At 39.7% G+C, this 19,054-nt stretch overlaps 1 pseudogene; it reads left to right on the top strand.

Annotated features, from left to right (window-relative positions):
* Positions 1–19,054, top strand: part of LOC113047842 (plexin-A4-like) — a 184,668-nt pseudogene that overhangs the window by 130,934 nt on the left and 34,680 nt on the right.

Below are 19,054 nucleotides of genomic sequence, written 5' to 3'. Positions count from 1 at the left end.
AATGTTGATAAAATAAACAGTATATTGTCATTTCACATGTATACAATTTAAGATGAAATGTATTATTTTATATGTATTATATTGTTTGTAATATTTCCAGATGCAAAGAAATTTCATGGGGGAAAATGTAGCCACTGGCAATTGATTTGATAATGAAATAAATATTATGTTAACAATAAATATTGTTCACAATAAGACTGAAAGTGTGTGAATAAAGTAAATAGGGTCAGTCTCATACTCTTTTTATTTATCCAATAAATGTTTAATTTATTAAAGGAATGAGATACACAACCATACTGCTATTCATCCTGCAGGTATTTGTCTCTGGGCCTTTTACACAAGCTCATAAATGAAGGCTCATAAATGTTTTTACAGTGCTCTCACGCCATAAGCAGGCATCTCCTTTATAACCCTTTTAAATACGAAATATTCCTGTTCTTACAAGCAGCACTGGCTTGTTTCAGCCACAACATGTCAAAGCCCCTGTAATCTCGAAATTACAAACAGACAACCCTCATATGCCCCCTATTGGTGAGAAACAGGCTTCACTGCCTACATGCTTACCAAGTCTACCTGTAGACAGAAAGGGATTTGTTAGATATGATGTTTTGTTAAAGGCCTTTGACAAGTGCATCTAACTGCGGGATGCACAGCTCCACCAAATCATCCGGCGACTTGCACTGTTTGTCTCTACACACTCGTTCGTTTTAGAGTTCAGTGTTACACCACCCATAGCTTCCACCTAGCATAAGTGTCTGTGTGTGTGTGAGTGTGTGTTTGAACACGTAGTACACAGCATGCTTATTAAATCAGCTACAGAAAAGGGATTCCGGCTGTGTGATTGGAGCTACAAAGGAGGGCATTCTGATTAAACGCATCTTAGACCTGCTTAGCACAGAAGCACAGAGAAAGAGGATGATTGTTGCCATTTAAATCTCTTTCGTTTCCTCTTTCATTCACCAGCAGATTATTCTCATTCTGTTCTCAGAGTTCTCCACGTTAGGCTTCTTAACTTTTCAATTCATTCACTGTCCTACCTCTCTCTCCCCCCTTCTTTTCTGCAGTGGAAGAAAACCCTGTCACAACTGTCATCCGTTATAAACTTCTCTCCCTCTCGTAAGGACTCTGTGCTGATTCGTAGTTAATTGCTTCACTGATTTGAATAAAGCCAATCTGGATTATTGCACGGAATGACAGGCTAAAAAAAACTCGGTCAGAGCAGACTATTTTAGCCAGTGTTGTACTTCAAGCAAGTAAAACTTGAAAATGTTTAAGTGCAAGACACAATGTTTTATGAACGATTACAAGATGGGTCTTTTACTAAACAAAATTGTATATTGTCTTATGTTATGTTGTATCTTGTTTCATATAAATACTTGCTGTATAATTTGTATTTTTAATCACACTTTATTTTAAGGTCAAATTTTAACTACAATTTTTGCCTCAATAAACTCCTAATTTTCTGTTTATTAATAGTTAATACGGTAGTTGTTAAGGTTATGTATTGGGTAGGATTAAGGATGCAAAATATGGTCATGCAGAATAATGTGCTTTGTACAGTATGTACTAATAAACAGCCAATATGAGAATAATATGCATGCTAATAAGGAACTAATTAATAGTAAGAATTGGTCCCTATACTAAAGTATTACCGAAAAATATTAATAAATAATAATAATCTATAAATATATCAAATGTATTAATACATTATATTTAATTTTATGTTCTAACTTTATTTTAATATTTAATTAAATGACATTCTGTGTTTACTTTTCTACAGTAAATAATTTTGGTCATGTGAAATCCTAAAAAAAATTTAAATGTAAGACTCTAAACCCATATGCCTTTATATCTTATAAAGGATTAGAAGTAGTGTCTAAATAATTCATCTTTTTTAATGCAGATCATTACAGGGTCCTGGAAAACAGTGCACTGTATTGGTGTCTGGGTTCTTTAGCACCAGATTGTAATTCTGCAAGTCAAGCGGTCACTAGTATAAAATAGTCTTAAATGAGTTTGGCCTTGGTCCTGTGATCTGATGTGTCTGGATTAGATGTCACAGTGTTAGGGTGGTCTCCTCATCAGTTCTGTGACCCAGTGTGGAGGGTGTTTGTGTCTAAAAGGGGGGTCTCTGAGCTCTGATTTTCCCCGCCTGCAGAACCTGGGAGCCATGAATACGCTTCATTAAGGGTAGAACACAAAGCTGGCCTGTCCCTCAGCACTTTGGGCCTGATCTGCATACACAAATAGAGTCGCTGTTGTTTTAGGGACTCTCTCTGTCCCAACTCCCTCTATCCTGTGAAAATGAAATCGAATCCATGGATTTGGACAAGTAACGAAGCTTGTGTTCCATTTCCTTCATGCTGTGCTAGTCACAGATGGAAGATGGTTGAACACATATGTGAAGCTGTTTCTACCCCCCCCCCCCCCCATTCTATCAAACGCTTTGACTTCCTCTTACATGCTGTCTTTCTCCCTTTCTCAGGTGCTCAAATATTTCTTTTCATCTTTGTTTTCCAGGTGCACCAGGAAGGAGAAGTGCGAACGGTCATCTGAGCCTCGGCGCTTTGCCTCAGACATAAAGCAGTGTGTGAGACTCAGCGTTCACCCCAACAACATCTCCGTGTCTCAGTACAGTGTCCTGGTGAGCACTCATTTTCAGTTCACACCATAAAACATCCTTAAGGAATGCTGAGGTATTACAGAACCCCTTAAAGTGTTTCTGAGGATAAAGCCAAACATATTGAAATTAGCCTTTACTAATTCAGTTATGGAGCCCATTACTCTTCTGGCTCCGTCATTAATGTGATCATGGTCTTAAGTTCAGCCTTTATGGATCTGCATGTTACGCTGATGGGTTTATGAAGACACATCATGCATCCTGACCGTATCACACATGCCATGTTAATTCAGTGATGTTTGGATCGAGTCACACACATGACACAAAGATGATCAGGGGTGTTTCTAAATGGTATACTTCAAAATATTCAGCATGTCATTTTCTGATTAAAATACATATTCTGGTAAAGCCACTGTTCAGAAACACTTTTTTTTTTTTTAGGAAATGCTGAAGATGTTTGCTCTTTCCATTTATTATCCTGTATGCTTGGACAGTAATTTAACACATTAATTTTGTTCATTAAGTTTCAGTCCTGTCTTTAACAGTTTCATACAAGAGCTTGATTAATTGCTAAATTTAGGACAGAAGACTCCTATAAATGTAGGCCATGCTGTTTCTTTTAATGTAAATCTCCTCCTAGCTCCATATTTTTTTCTTTATAGCTCAGTATTGTATGACTATCTGCATCAAATAACTCCCAAAATTACCTGTTTGGACTCACACATATCTGAACGAATGTTATGGGTTTGTGAATAAGATACTTACATAACCCAAAGTCCACCTTCATATAAGAATCTATATTATTCCGATTTCTGGAAACCAGAAAATGTGCTTAATTTGGTAATGTAATGAGGTTAATACATTTACATGATGCATGATGCGTTTGCATGAACCTGAATGTGGCCAAATTCTGATTTATATCATAATATTGTTGTGCATGTACAGTAAGCACAGTCATATCAACTCCGTTTCCTCATGCCAGTCACTGTGTGATCATATCCCTTGTCAGGACAGTTACTTTTTTCTGTTTGTGTTTTCTTTTGTTGGCTGATTGCTTGTTGAGTGTGTGTGTGTGTGCGTGTGTGTGTATGTGTGTGTGCGTGTAAAATCCATCAAAGCAGGCCATGGTTTCAGACTTTATCCTGATGTAATCCAGCACCTCCTCTGAGCTTTTATATCAGATTAATGTCTCCACTAGAGGAGCTGATTCGGGATCTGTATTCTAGGCCCAAAATCAAATCCTCAACTACTAAGCTGTTTAAGAGCTAATAAACTCCCATTACGTCACCATATAACACAAGATCTGTGCTTCATGGAATGATGTTTAACCAGGACCTAGATATGTTTAGATAAAACGTATTCATTTACAAAGCAGTGTTTCTCCATATGTAAGTACTGTATTACTTTCAATCAGAGCATTCGTGTCGGCTGTATCTGGGCAAACAGTCAAAGCAAGTGTCAGGATATTCAGTAGTACCTGTTCACAGTCATTGAAGAGTTGATGTGATCATATCACAAGAAGTCTTGTATCAACTCTCCAGATGTGTCAATAGATCAATACTCTCAATTTTCTCTTAATATGAGTACATCCCTGCTGAAAAGACCAGCTTAGACCAGTAGCCTTGAGTTGGTTTGATGTAATATAATATGACGTAAATAATAATAATAGTACTTTTTTTAAGATTTATTTTTACTTTTAATAAAATTCAAAACTTATATTTGGTAATGCATTAAACTGATCAGATGTGACAGTAACAACTTTTAAATTTGTTACAAAAAATTCTGTTCTTTTGAACATTCCTTCGTTCCGTTTATGGAAGAATCCTGAAAAAAGTTTCAACAAAATATTTAGCAGCACAACTGTTTTCAACATTGATTATATTGATAAAAAGACATGTTTCTTGAGAAAATTAGCATATTATGCATGATTTATGAAACATCATGTGAACAAGACTAGAGTAATGACTGCTGAAAATTTGCTTTGCGAGGTTAAAATAAAAAAAATATTTTCAATTGAGCACAAAATTACTGTTTTAACAGTATGTTTGTTATAAAAAAAAATGGTAAGCAATTTACAAAGACAGTGTCAGAGACAGAATGACCTTTTCCTTTAAACTGAAATTTTTGAAAGGAAAACAACACATCTGTAATGTAATAAATTGCAAACTGTGCACAGAAATACACTATAGGCATTCATGCTGTTTCTTGACCTTTTTCATTATTAAATATTTGTTTGAGGAGATAAGCACAAAGCTCCTTTGTTCAGTCTGCAGGGAGTATATAGGAATTGAAGTACATTTATAATCCGAAAGAAAACATTTTTTGACTATTTCATATATTTTCATGTTATTTCACATTTTACCCATAAGCCTTCCTTGACCTCCACCTAGCAGCAAACCACAGGAAAGCCCATCTTAAGAGGAATTAGCCGCTTTCAAACTTCTGTTGTTTGAATTACTAAGTGCATTTACCAAAGTTGATTTTGATTTAGTTTCTTTTTAGATAATACAGAGTCTCTGATAATCAGAGCATAGCACAGCTTTAGCATTATTCTGAAGAAGGATTACACTTACGGAAAACATCAATCATGACTGGATTTGACACTATCGGTGCTCTCAGAATTCAATTATATGTAGATTGATTTTATCCATTATTCATTTCCATTTTAAAGTACAACAAGGGTACAATGGGTAGAGTCTCAAAGCTCTCGGGGTCTCTGGGCGTACATCGACATCTCTGTTTCCCTCCACCTACAAATCTTGAAGCGTAATTAGAAACTGCATCAGCATCTGAAGTCCGTGAGAGTCTGTCCTCTTGATGCATTCTTTAGTTCAGGCAGGAGGTAATCAAAGACACCATATTCCTCAAGTCGTACCCTCTGCTGCAAGAGGTCTTTTTATGTTTGTTTCCCAAGTGGGATGATTTTCATATTTATCATGGCCAGCAAGGGTTTGTTCGCAACTACTTGAAATGTAATTGAAGAAATTCTCTCAGCATCCCTCTCTTAAAGGAAAAATAAATTAAATCCCAGAGTGGCGCCACCATCCACCGGTGCATCCTGAACTTTAATGGGAAAGCAGATAACTGCAAGACAGGGGGCAAGATGGAAAAAAAGTGTCTGCTATATGTCCCTGCCTTTTCATTATACTGCAATCTAAAAACAGCCCCGGTCAGCCGTTCTGTTGAGTAAAGGGTGTTTCAGGCCGTATCACTGATGTAATGCTAGTTGCAGGGCCACTCTATGCAAGGCTGAGGCTTCCTATTAGTGTGGCTATTACAATTTCATTCACTTCACTTCCCATGATCCTTCACAGAGCGTTACTGCATGCTTTCCCAAAAGGACACCCAACAGAGTCAAACTGACAAGGATTGTTTGTTGTCTTTCTAACTACATACAGTACTACTTCATTATTCTCTCTCCCTGCGATTTCCTTATTTTTGTGCTCTCTTTGACATTATTCAGATCGTGTTTCCCTGCTTTAGAAACCTACCCAGGGTAGAGGATATTAAGAAGGTTTAGAATTGGAGAAAATAGTATCTTAAAGACAATAGACTGAGAGAGATGGAAGCATAGGGGAGAAAAATAAAAGATTCAAAAATAAATGTGGTGGGTTGATTTGCTGTTCATTATATTGAGAGATCAGATCACATAACTGCAACGAGAGCAAAATAAAATAAGTTCTGGTCATTTCGGAGTCACAAAAAGTTTAAATATAAATGATTGTGTATTTAAAAGTATATTGTTCTGCATTCATGTTTTACTGACAATACAAATTGAAACTGGAAGATGATAATGACTACTAGTGGTGCAACTTCTGTATTATATACTAAATGCATAGTTGTATGTGGATAATAAACAATGCCAATGTAATGGCAGGTCTGAAGGGGGAATTTCTTTCAGTCTCATGACAGTTTCTCTTTCTCATTCTTCTCTTTGCCAACTTCCCCTTCTGTTTCTCACTTCATCTGACTCTGGTGTCAGGCAACACATGTGCTTCAGAGCAGAGCTTGAAATTAATTCGAAGACTGGGAGCCAGAGGGCATTGTGGGTAACAGAGATGGAGAGGACACAAGGAGTGAGAGAGCAAACAGCGGCACTCCAGATGAGAGTCATAAAGAAAAGAGAGAATGAAAACTCTCACCCCATAGCCCTCTCTCTTTCTCATTCTCTCCTTCTCTCTCTCCCAATTTCCCACCCACTTGTGTTCAGTGAAACACATTAGAGTCAGGACACGCTGACTGAAGTGTCTTGATGTCTCTGGACGTTTCCCTCCAGGAAATTTAGGAGATATGTGGCCACTGGTTCAATGGCCTGATTTGGCTGTGTGGTTGGCCACGTGTCAGCTGGGATATTTATGAAACCGCTGCGTGTGTTTTCTGGGATGTCTTGATGTCTGCAGCTGGATTGAGATTTCCCATGTGTGGAGTCTGCAGACTTCCTTCTCTCTCAAGAGCATTTCAAATCACGGACATGAGAAAATATCCACGTTACGGCAGTTTTAAGGGCAGTGGCAGCAAAATGTAGTTTATTCTGAGCACAAAGATGGTGTGTCCTGTCCGTTATTCCCTTCTATCTTCTCCCCTGAATAACTTCAACTTGTCTTTTCTTTTTCCTTGACAGCTAGTGCTGGAGGCACATAATGTTCCAGAACTTTCTGCAGGGGTCAACTGCACCTTTGAGGACCTGGCAGAGATGGACGGTCTGGTTGAGGGCAACCGCATTACCTGCAGCTCTCCTGCGGAGAAGGAAGTCCCACGCATCATTGTAGACCAAGGTGCGAAGATGTGCTGTCACTAACTAATAAAAATACAAGGGGAAATTGGGCAAAATGACTAAATATTGGCATTTGTAGAGGCAATATGAACCAGACTGAGACTAAATCAGAGTTTATGGCAGCTTATAATATGAGATGCTGGATCCAGAGATCCAGAGAAGGAGGGAAGACAGTCTAAGAAAGAGAAAAGAATGTGATATGCATAAACACCTGAGCAGAGATGGAAGTTTTACTGCTCATTATCTTGCCTGCAGCTGTTGACTTTTGCCGCAGGACATGTTTTGTAATTGAGTGAATAAAGGTCGTCGAGAGGGAGGCAGTTTTGGCATTCTGTCTCCTGCGTGCTCTTCTGTCTCTCTCCATTTCAGTCTTTCCTTCTGAGGCTCCACTGGCACTGAGGTTTGAGAGCTTTTTCAAGTAAAGGGACTGGATTGGATCTCCTGAACTCATGACACTCTTCACTCCATCTGCTTGGCTCAAAATGCTTTTGACAGCATTCACTCCAGCAGATAAGAGAGAGAAAATATTTTTCAAGAGAGAACATTTTGCCGTCCTCTCCCGTACTCTCATTGATGCTGTTCTTACGCCTCTGTTTTCTCCACGACATGCTTGGTTACCCCGACATAATTAAAGTGAGCGCACATCTGGGCAGCTGTCTAGAGGCTGGTAATTTTTCAAAATATCTCAACGTAAAGATAATGAAGACACGCACTACAGAGGGGAATACTCCTCTGTGTGTAGAAAAGAGAAGAAAAAATGATTGTAAACACAACAAAATACATGGCGGAATAGAGGCAACAATGTTCTTTCAGAGCGTCTGGTTTAGAAACACTCGCAAATTACCTTAGTAAGTGGCACAGCCGACTGGATGTGAGGTAGAAAGAGTGGCGCGCAGGGGTGTGATGTGTGTGAATAATGATGCATGCAAGTCTCATTGGAGATGTGAGGCTAGTCAGGCCACCATGAAATTACAGGTCGGCCCAATCTGCAAGGGCCTGGAGCTCTGAAATGCCGCAGTGCAAACACACACTCCTCGCCACCGGATAAGTACACTATTACACACCTGAGGGTGCACACTTATACACTCACACATCACTGGATACATACACCATCACTCTCATACACATACAGTGTGTTTAACCCCAAATAGTAGGATACATCATAAAACAAAAATTAAAGTTGTGAATCAAGATATTTTTTTTAATGGATTCTGTATGGACACATACACACACCCCTGTAGTTATAGGTCATTTATTTGCTCTCTCTCCCTTATTCCTCACTTTCCTTCTGTTTCTCACTGTCATGGTAACAGTGTGTGTCCTGAGTGACTCATTAAAGGCAGACACACTCTGCAGCGGGTGGCAGGGGGCTTGCGCACACACACACACACACACCGGCGATACCAGCCATCAAGGTAACATTTAGGTGAACTAATTGGGACAGATTCATTGTCAGGCACACTTTCCAGTGATTGATGAATGACTCGATCTTTGTTGAAGAAACCGCATGACAGAGAAGGAGAGTGTGTTAGGAGAACAAGAGGTTGAAGAAAACTATGTGAGAAGAAGAGAGACAGGAAAAGATAGGGTGAAAAATTATGATCTTCCTTTGAGAGGGGAGATATCGTGTCCAGCATGTTGAATTAAACATGAGGTTCTTCATTAGCTCAGACAAAAACACGCTGAAGATGGGCACTTTTGTGCCACATTTCCATTTACTCATACAGGTTTCTTTATCTCACTCTCTGTCTCTCAATTCTCAATGTATTTATGGGAAGGGTATTGGATCATTTTTGGCAGAGGGGAGCGGTCACCTTAATCCACTCACTATATAACCTGCTTGCTATTAAGACACTTAGCTTGGTGTCACTGATTTTGGCAACTGCCAATTTGCTATATAAAGTTTGGTAGAGTGTATTTGGTATGCTAATAGCATGAAACTCTAAGCACTAAAATACACAGTAGACTCAGAGTCCCTTTCTAGGAAGGTCGGTGATTGGTGAAATATCAAAATCTCAAAAAATGCTTTACCAAACTCATATTTAAATATTTCAGATCAGCAACATAATCTGACATGTTCTGATCAAGATAGAAAGAAAAAAAGTTTATATCAGGTTGGTCCAGTCAATGCGTATTTACAGTAGCAAGTACACATCTTAGCACTGTTTCTATGGGAACCGGAGCTTCTAAGCTGCTTGAGTGTTGCAATGGCTTTACCAATTGGTAATTGGCTATTTTATTTACAGGACAGGATATATACCGCAATGGTGCTCGGTGCACTTTCTCCCTTTCATAATATGAGTAAACTGCCTTGGAATATACTGTAAACTTTGAGATTTTGTTTTGTCTTTGATACAAACATTTACTAAACCTTGTGACCTTGTTGCAGTTCATTGTCACCCACCTTTTGGAACAACCTGTGGTTTCTGTAGGCAGCTCATTTGGCCTTAGGCTGATACTTCTGGGAGCAGCACACTAGCAACTGTTTCAACACTCTTAATGTTTCCTTAGGTGACCATCAGATTGTCCAGCTCTACCTCAAATCAAAGGAGACGGGACTAGCTTTCGCCAACACTAGTTTTGTCTTCTACAATTGCAGTGTTCACAAGTCGTAAGTATCTTTTGTATTTACAGTGACACAGTGCAGTTGTGTAACATTCTATCTATTTTCACAAACACTCAAACTAACTGCATTAATCCACATCCGTTCCCTGTCCCAGGTGTCTATCCTGTGTTGGAAGTCCATACCAGTGCCACTGGTGCAAATATCGTCACACGTGCACCCATGATCCAAGCAGCTGCTCTTTCCAGGAGGGTCGTGTCAAACAGCCAGAGGTGAGTTATTTGTGATTGGCCACACATCAGGTTTTTTTTAATTGGCTCTCACCATTTTCAAATAAACCTAATTGATTTGATTGGCGCAGGGTTACTGCTCAGGTCACGTCCTGATTGTGTGAAGTTACCCAGGATCACCCCCTCACATTGAGACGCTTCATACACGTCTGATGGCTTTGAATTGAACATAATTCTCATTAAATCTTTAAAAAATGTCTGTCTGGATTCCCACCAACATCTTATTCCTTGTAAATGATCAATAATATTGGCACCACTTGCATGCCTCGAGGTCACCACAGGCCCATCAGATAAATTAAAAGCTGCTGTTGGGGCTCTGTGCTCTTTGCCAGAGCCAAACCCTTTCCTAGCTCACTCTCCGAGATGCCGCGTTTGTATCACTGAAACGCCCTTTAATCCCTCCCTGAGGGTCTACATGTTGCGGATCACAATGTTTGTTTCATTTGCATCATGCAACTGAAGAGAAATCGGCAGCTACCATGAAGATACGATTATGTACGTCATGCTTGTATGCTTAGCTTTGAAATGCATAATGAATTATGAAGACACCTGGCCCCAGAGGCTATGTATTTTAGCCACACAAATGTGTAGCCTCATCATTTAGCATTCATTAACATCTCTTAACAGAGCGTTTCTCAGGCTGCCAGCATTTGGCGTTCCAATTATCAAATGGTCAACATTGACCAGTTTAATATTAGGATTCCCTATTGTGTGTCAAGGGACTTGTACACAAAGCAGCGACTGAATATTAGCACATTTTAATGACATTTCCACTGGATGTTTTTGTTTGATTTTTGTTTTAAGGCGGGTGTTTTGTCCGTTTAATGAGTTTAATTTGGATTTCATTAACCCCTCGTATTGGAGGTCTCAGATCCCCTTCCAAACTCTGGGTGGCTTAGAATTAATGACCGACGATGTTTACTGTGCAAATCCTCCGAGCACACGCTGACGAGTCAACTTTCAACATGGAGAAATGAGATGACCTTTTACATTGACCTTCCACAAATGAATTTCTGTGTTTTATACCAATTAAGGGATTGCTGAATAATCTAGATTTGTCTTTCAATGGTTTTTGGAAGTGAGAAGCCCCCCTAGTAGTCAGAGCTTGTTTCAGTATGCACCCATGAGCACAGGAAAACAGTCCACATTCACAAACAAAACGTGCTACAGCATCAGAATATCATCTCTGGCAAGATTTAACAACAGTGTGTATGCCATTCACAGTCTTTCACATTTTCACATCATCTTAAACTGTCTGCTTTTTTTTCTTTATCATATTTCAATTAGTGTGACACTTGTTTTTTGTTTAACAACAACAGCACAGCTAATCTAATTGTCCTGTACATATTTCATCTCTGGCTAGAGTGTGTATACTAAGGATAGTGCTGATAGTGTCTCACTCTTGTGCACTGGCATAATGTTGCATGACTAAACGCACACCAGTCCGACCCAAACATCCACTACATTTTGGCAAACGACTGTTATGGCTTGGCTTTTTACATCCTTTTAGGAATTCAAAGTGCCTGTTTACAGCATGCCTTACTGACAGGTATTGTGAAATTGTGGTGTGATTTTGAATAATAGATCAGAAAGCTTACTCACTTGACCAATTTATAAAAACTTATAAACCTTTTGATCTGAAGGCTTATGATTAAATATGTTGAATTTTGTTTAGAAACAAAAGAGAGATAGAGAGAGAAAAAACAGCATTAAAGTAATAAGTAAAAAAAATAATCTGAAGTATAAGGGGAATAAACTATTTTTTTTATAATTTAAACAGACCTTTTTAACGCAAAAATGCCCAAAATATTATTGCTTTTTACAATACCGCATTTTTCTTTTTACACTGTATATAGTGAAATATATTGTAAGAGGAGTCTTCAATGTTCTTGTTGTGAGAAGAACTATTTGTGTGACACAAAGCATTCCAAGTCATGACTGTTACAAGCTGCCTATGTAGACAGTAGGAAGCAAGGCAGCACACCCAATTTTGGAGGTAGGCGAGAGAAAAAAAAAAAGGAGAGAGTTGTTGGAAACAGGAACTGATCGATCCAGTGAACTCTCAACCATCTTATTAAGATGTTAATTGACAGGCAAGGAGTAGGAGGATTTGGGTCTGAGTTCAGAACCGTGAGATGGCCTATGGCCCTCAGGGAGAAACTTTGAGGTAAAAACCATTTAGATCTAGGTGGAGGACAAGACTTGAAGAAGAAAAGATCAGCTCGGGAGGGGAGTGAGAGTGGAAACAAAGAGATGAAAAGGAGGGAAGTGGCAGAGGTGAGAGAAGATAAGAGCATGTATGATGCTGCAGGAAGTAAAATGTGGCAAGAAATAGGAGGGGAGGGTTTTAGCCTGTGGCGGTAGGGAGGCACGCTAAAGCGGAAGGAGTGAAGGGATGCCTCGGTAATCATGCAGCTAATGCTGCAAGAGCTGTGGAGAGAATTAGGCGTTTCATCTTCTACCCGACTGAACGCTGCCATTATGCATACATACTCAAACAGTTCTAATTATGGATCTATCACTCTGTGCCAGCTCGCTATCCTCTGTTCTCTGTGCCAGGGCATCTTCCTCCCTGCTCGCACTCAATGACTATCTTTGTCTCGGTGCATCTCTAACAGAAGCACACGCACTGAACATCATTCTTTTCCCCCACCTACAGTATCTCTCTCTGCAGTGTCTAATTATATCAGTCCTATTCTGAGATGTTGGAGATTCAGCTGCAGTGATTTGAATGCAAACCCCCCCCCCCCCCCCCCCCCACACACACACACACACACACACACACACAGACACAGTAGTAAACAATCGGGAGGCCAATTGCTGTCTAACTCACTCCACGTCCCTTTGACAAACACATCATTCTGCTTGAACTCATCCTCAGGCCTCTCTTGCTCAAACCAAGACTGTAAACACACTCTCAAGAGCCTCTTTTATCTGTAAAACGCCTATTCTTAATAATAATGTCCCTTTTTTTTAATCAAACCCTGCTTTGTTTTCTCTTCACAAATGAGCCGCCTCGGGCATGTCATGTCAGATTTGACACGCGACACACACAAGGACGGAAACCGCAGAGTGGAGTCATTTGTCTCATGAATGCATGTTGAATTACTGTCACTGTATTTTTTATTAACGTCTCTTCCGGTAAGACTCTTCAGTTGTATCTGGCTTGAGGCTACAGGAATCATTCTCTCCCTGGACTTAACAGACACTGGCTCTCTTTCTGAGCTCAAGACAGGAAGTGTGGCCACTCTTTTTGATCTGCTTTAATTATGTTTAAAGCAGCAATTTAAAGCATTTGTTTGCCATTGTTTCCTTCAAAGTTTTTGGTGATATTCTTATGCAAAATCGTATATTGAGGCTGAAAAGGGAACTGCCCTAGGTTTCAATACCTGTAGACTGTTTTGTTTGTTCCCGTCCCACTTTCTCCCTCTCTCATTGTGTCTATCTCTGTCCTTTCTTCTATGCCTTCTTGTGAACCTGGCCCTAGTCTTCAGTATCTCTGAAGACTCCATATTAGAGCCTCCCAGCCTTCAATTATACTGTTGTTATGCTTGGAGTCAATCTCCCACCACATAAACCTGCCAGCGGAGACCTGCTCATCCATCAATAAGAGGCATGGAGGGGTGGGGGGGGTGACTGGCCAGACACCTTCCTCAAAGAAGAAAGCGCATGCCGGAGAGACTTGAGTGTGAATGGACGGAGATATTGGTGTTTTAGAGGGCGGTTTTCCCTTGTCGTGCCTTATTTATGACTAAGACCACTGCCAATAAACATCTTCACATTATATCAGGGTAATAGGGAAATAAATCCTTGGAGGGTGGTCTGTGGAAGGACATAGAGAGGCCCTTGTAGACCACGGGGCTGGGTTGCTATTATGAAGGTGAGGGGGCTCTAAATGGGGATTTATCGACTTGAATGTTGGCTGAAAGTCCGGTTAGTGTAGGGCTACCCTCAGTGGAATTTGCCTGCATTTTACACCCGGCATTTACTGATGACTCTGATATCTGGAGCCTGTGTGGGTGGAGATATAAGGGTCAGGGTATGAGTGGGGTGTGTGTTGTACTGTCTATGCTGTTTTATTTAAGGCTGCAATTATGCATGTGGGTGGTGTATTTGTTTATTTGGCATGTTAAGATAAGTGTTTATGCTAACCAGCATTGGTGTGCTTGCGATGATGGCGATGGTGGCGAATTAAATCTCTTTGTCTACTTAAATTAACGGTACTAACTTTTATTATTTTTGTAGATGGCTTCTCAAATAATCTATAATAGATTTTTTTAAACTCTGCCCCAGAGCAGTTCAGCCATGCTAATGAGCCTCAGTCCATCGTTATCAGCCTGTCCTTTCAATCTAAGAAGCTGTCAAGATGGATTTTGATGCTAAGAACAGGGCCATGCCCATTTTGTGGTTTTGTTGGTCTCAACTAGGGCCTAACCTGAAGGAAACAGTCTACGGAGAAACTCTAGGGAGTTTCTGACTTGTCAAGAAATAATTTTGATTATCTTATTTTTGGTTTGTTTTTGACCTTGCATTTTGTTTTCCTGCAGGAATGTCCTCAGCTTCTTCCAGCGGATCGTATCCTGGTTCCAGTGAATGTAGTGAAACCCATCACCCTTCGGGCCAAGAACCTGCCCCAGCCACAGTCGGGCCAGCGTGGGTATGAGTGTTTACTCACCATACAGGGGGTGGAGCAGAGAGTTCCTGCCCTCCGCTTTAACAGCTCCAGTGTACAGTGCCAGAACACATCGGTAAGAGTGTGTGTGTGTGTGTGTGTGTGTGTGTGTGTGTGCGTGTGCGATTGAGTGTGTTCAGTAAACATTTCAGCGAATTTGTCTGTGGACACAAGGGTACTCTCAGAAACAAGGCACAGAATTTTAAGCAACACAAAAAGTCGTAGACATGATAAAAGCGAGCAGTTGTTGGGAGAGAGCTGTTTTGTCAGAGCAGTTATTTTAGTCACAAGTGCGTTCTGTCCTCAATATTTAGTATATATGTTTGCTTGTTCTCCCAGCATAAGTAGCGTAGGGATTTTGGAGTCCTCTCCACTGTTACCCAAGGATGAACCTGCCAGGAATGATAAAAACGCACTTCTAGCAGAACGCCTCTAGTAAATCTCTCTCTCTCTCTCTCTCTCCCTCTCTCTCTCTCTCTCTCTCTCTCTCTCTCTCTGTCTGTCTGTCTGACTCTGTTCCCATGGCTACAGTACTTGTATGATGGGATGGAGATGAGTAGCCTCCCTGTGCATCTGACGGTCATCTGGAACGGAGACTTCAGCATAGACAACCCGGCCCAAAACAAAGGTGGGGCCTCTGATCCGGCAGCCCTGCTAGTACCCCTGGATTCAGTCTCCATAGCAACAGACTTGCAGCATCCACCCCCTGACATCCTGGTGGAGTTGACTGCTGATAGCCTCGGTTTTTGATTAACTTCTTCATCATCTCTTTATTTCAGTATTTCTTGACCTTCTGTTTAACTAAATATATCACAATAATCATCTTCTTCCTGTGTTTATATCTTTGCACCACATAGAAGGTCAGAGATATTTCTTAGCAATTAGATCTACCATAGTCTTTAAAATTGACCTGTGTGTGTACCCACCTATTAGACAGCCAGTCAGATACCTATAGTCAGAGTCAGCTGTTATTTGGCCAACAAACACCTTCTACAGACAGGAAGAGAGATGTAATAATTACAAGTAAATATAATGAATTTATACTCAAACCATTACAAGCTGTAATCCAGTATGAAACCTTGACCTGTTGGCTGAATGTCTGATGCATACATCACACAAAATTAGAAATACTTTGAGAGTTTCATCTGTCTTCATCTGATTGGTTTAATTAAACGCTAGATTTTTAACATATTTGAAGTTCACAGCATAGATTCTTGTCCACTTTTTTTTTTTTTATCTCATCATAATTTGATATTATACTCTATAATGTAATATTCTAATTTATTTAAACAATATATTTAGTATTATTTAATTATATCAATTGTTTTGATAGATTTTTGCTAAAAACTATTTTCCAGTGGGGTAAGAAAATCTTAATTAATCCATAAGACAGAAATACTGATCCTTTTTTTTTTTTTTTCACTTAAATAAATGCTCTGGCCATTAAAGGAATATTCAGACTAATGCAGAGGCAGTTTGAGCCTTCAGCGATTTTTAAACGTATGCTCCGTGTCATGACTAGAAGAACATTTTCATTGATATGAAATGGAATTTGGACATGCCATTGCTTTAATCCAAATCAACGAGCAGTTTGAATTTGTGTGAGTGTTATTAAAGCCCTGTGTGTGTGTGTCTGTGTGTCTGTGTGAAGGTTAGGCTAATTTAAGAGGGGAAGTAAAGTGTGAGAAATTTCTCCCCCCTACTAAGGGGGAAACACTCAGGGGGCAGCAGTTGATAGACAGATCATACAAGCATCTAATAGCAATTAAAAATGCCTTTTTGGTTGCCATGGAGATTAAATATAATATTGCTGTACTACGGAGAGGAGGAGATGAGCAGTTATATTCGCAGCCAAGAGGAAGCAAGTGAATAGAGATTAAATGATTTCTATAGTACTTCAAGCCATTGCTGCAAATTACATCAGCTTCCATCTTGCTTTGATTGACGCCCCATGGGTTTCCCATCCTAACTTGCCCCTTTGCCCTCCCTGTATCCCCAGTGCACCTGTACAAGTGTGACGCACGGCGGGAGAGCTGTGGACTCTGTCTGAAGGCAGACCCTCTGTTCGGCTGTGTGTGGTGTAAGGGAGAGAACCGCTGCTCTCTGAAACAGCACTGTCCTCACCCGCAGAGCATGTGGCTCGAGCACAATGGCATCAATAGCAAGTGCACGCACCCCAGAATCACAAAGGTAAACCTGTGCACCAATCCAGCCACAAAAACAGACCTTAACACGGAGTCTTTAGAGATCACTAATGGAAATGCTTCTACTTTTTCAGTTTTCTGATTAATCTATTTTAATCTAATTCATTTGATTTCACTTGTAATTAATTTATTTTTTTATTGTATCAAAGATTCTCAATGTGGTTTCACTGTATACGGTATATATAGGTCACTACCCATGACATTGGGGATCTTTCCCAGGGCTAGGCTTGTACATTTACGACTGGCTTAGAGGTGAAAAGTTTCTAGAAGATGAACTATAATTGCTGATACATTTAGAGTTAAGTTTATACTATTATTTAAATCTTACATTTCTGGGTTAATGTCATTCTTAGTATAATATTATGTTCCGCAGGTACAATAGGACTCTGGTAAACCGAAATAGCTCAGTTGTACTCACTGACATGCATGTTTTATGGTTAACCATCATTATGAAGAGGAAGAGTTTATATAAACTGAAAAAAAGGCAAAGGAGGTACAGATGGGTGCATTGCTGAAAGAGTTATGATGGAAGTGTGGCCTTGGGCATAATACTGAGGGGAAAAAGAATAGCAAGAAAGTGGAAGAATGGAGACGAGGAGGAACACTGAAGCCTCTGCACCACCAACTCCATCTGTAGCGCCCCATCAAATTGATTGATGAACATATAGCAGAAAGGGAAAGCTACCTGTTTGAGTGCCACAGGCTCTGAATGACGAACAGTAGTTGTGTCTAAAGCTTGTTAATCAAACTCAGAAATGTGTTGGCACGAGGGACAGCTCATTCACAGGAAAATTGTAAAAACTACTGGAATGAAGGTATGGAATGAAGTAGAAAAGCCATAGTAAGCCAATGAAATCACTGCTCAAAATCTTTGTACGCATCTGAATATATTTGAAAATCGCATGTGTAAAAATCTATTAGAAAAGTAAAAGCATGACTATCCTGAACAAGCTGCATAAATATGAACGTCTGTAAAATAAACTGTGATTTATGCAATAAAGTTTCTTACTTAGAGCAGTAATTATATCCTAAAATCTAATTAATTCTGCAAATGCACCTAGATTTTTACAAACATACAGTCACCACCACGTTAAACAATCAGTGCTTTGTTTGAACATAGCTGAGGTTCTAATTGGCAATTAACACACTGAAATACTGAAATGGAAGTAAGCCAAGCAGAACTGTGGGTATTGTGAAGGGAAGTCTTGGACTGAGCTCCTCTATTTTTATTCCAGCTCTCCTCATGCCTCATAAATACTCTCACTGTCTCTGATTATCACTCTCGTCGTCTTTCTTTCAATTGATCGGCTCACAGGTCATAATGTATTCTAATGCACTATTACTGTGACATTGCAGATGAAGAATCTTTCGCTGACATTCAATTGGGTAGTGATTAAGTGTTTTTCCTCCAACAACCGTCAATTAGCTTGTCAAAGTCACAAATCGAATCAACTCCCCGTCTCCTAATGAAAAGAGACTCTGTTTCTCTCTCCCGCTAACGCTCATTTACTCTCCTGCTTTTATTCCCTCAGCAGAAAGATGCAATTTTACAACAACTTTCCAGTAAATAAAGCGGGTTTATTTCATTTGAAATAATCATTTGGTGTATGTTAAAACTCAAAGTGGTCCCGAAAAAATCCCTAAGGGCATTGTAAAGACATCGATAGTATCTGAGAAGAGGCAGACTATGATTAAACTGGATTACTGGAGAGATAATTTTTATAGTACTATAATTTTCCATAAATGCTTTGTCCAGGCAGGGTGTGTTCACAGTATACTGGCATGTTTCAGATTTACTACACAGTTAGAGCCGTTGGGATATCAATATTCCCACAGTACTCTAAAAAACCAATAAAGAACCTGTGAAAATCTTAACACTCTCTGCTACGATCAGTGCATGTGATGGGTTGAAGGAAATTACCTCTCACCAG

This window comes from Carassius auratus, chromosome 29, assembly GCF_003368295.1.
Source record: "Carassius auratus strain Wakin chromosome 29, ASM336829v1, whole genome shotgun sequence".
Taxonomy (NCBI): domain Eukaryota; kingdom Metazoa; phylum Chordata; class Actinopteri; order Cypriniformes; family Cyprinidae; genus Carassius; species Carassius auratus.
The sequence above is the reverse complement of the archived record's forward strand: the minus strand, read 5'-3'. Positions and strand labels throughout refer to the sequence as shown.